The sequence below is a fragment of the Chiloscyllium punctatum genome, unplaced genomic scaffold (assembly GCF_047496795.1).
Source record: "Chiloscyllium punctatum isolate Juve2018m unplaced genomic scaffold, sChiPun1.3 scaffold_1082, whole genome shotgun sequence".
Taxonomy (NCBI): domain Eukaryota; kingdom Metazoa; phylum Chordata; class Chondrichthyes; order Orectolobiformes; family Hemiscylliidae; genus Chiloscyllium; species Chiloscyllium punctatum.
The window spans coordinates 42,501-43,442 of record NW_027310816.1 but is presented as its reverse complement, the minus strand read 5'-3'; positions in this window follow the sequence as shown (position 1 = coordinate 43,442).

Here is a 942-nt window from a genome sequence, read left to right as displayed (position 1 = left end):
GCAGGAGAGCTCGTCGGGGTAGCAGGCCCTGCAGCCGTGGTCACCGCCAAACCCCCACAACTCGAGCAAGTGAAAAAAAAAGTAACAAATAAGAAAGGATCGTCGGCTTGGGGGTACGCCCGTTTCCGTTTCAACTTGTCTCGCGAGGGTGGTTTCGGGGCCAGCAGGAGAGCTCGTCGGGGTAGCAGGCCCTGCAGCCGTGGTCACCGCCAAACCCCCACAACTCGAGCAAGTGAAAAAAAAAAGTAACAAATAAGAAAGGATCTCTGTCGGCTTGGGGGTACGCCCGTTTCCGTTTCAACTTGTCTCGCGAGGGTGGTTTCGGGGCCAGCAGGAGAGCTCGTCGGGGTAGCAGGCCCTGCAGCCGTGGTCACCGCCAAATCCCCACAACTCGAGCAAGTGAAAAAAAAAGTAACAAATAAGAAAGGATCGTCGGCTTGGGGGTACGCCCGTTTCCGTTTCAACTTGTCTCGCGAGGGTGGTTTCGGGGCCAGCAGGAGAGCTCGTCGGGGTAGCAGGCCCTGCAGCCGTGGTCACCGCCAAACCCCCCACAACTGTTGGGCGCCTACCTGCGCGGGGCAGGAGGACACTTTCCGATTTCAAATCTCCGTTTGCCGAGTCCACCCCGAACGCACGCGGGCGGGCGGGTTCGCATCACCCTTCGTCACAAGGGGCGAAGCCCGTTCCACCGTCTCGTCAGTAGTGCCGACCGGTCTGTGATCGACGAGGGGAGCCACACCAGGTCCGGCCCTGCTGCTTGGCGGCACCGCGTCGTCGGGAGCTCGCGACAGACGGAGGGTTTCGGTGTACTCTCCAGCCACGGGAAACGAAGCCGGTGATGCAGGCGCCGGTCTTTCGCTCCCAAATCGGCTGGGTTTACATCGTTGCTATCTAGTCACGCTCCCTTCAAACCCGACGGGGTACCTATTCCCCTCACCCGTC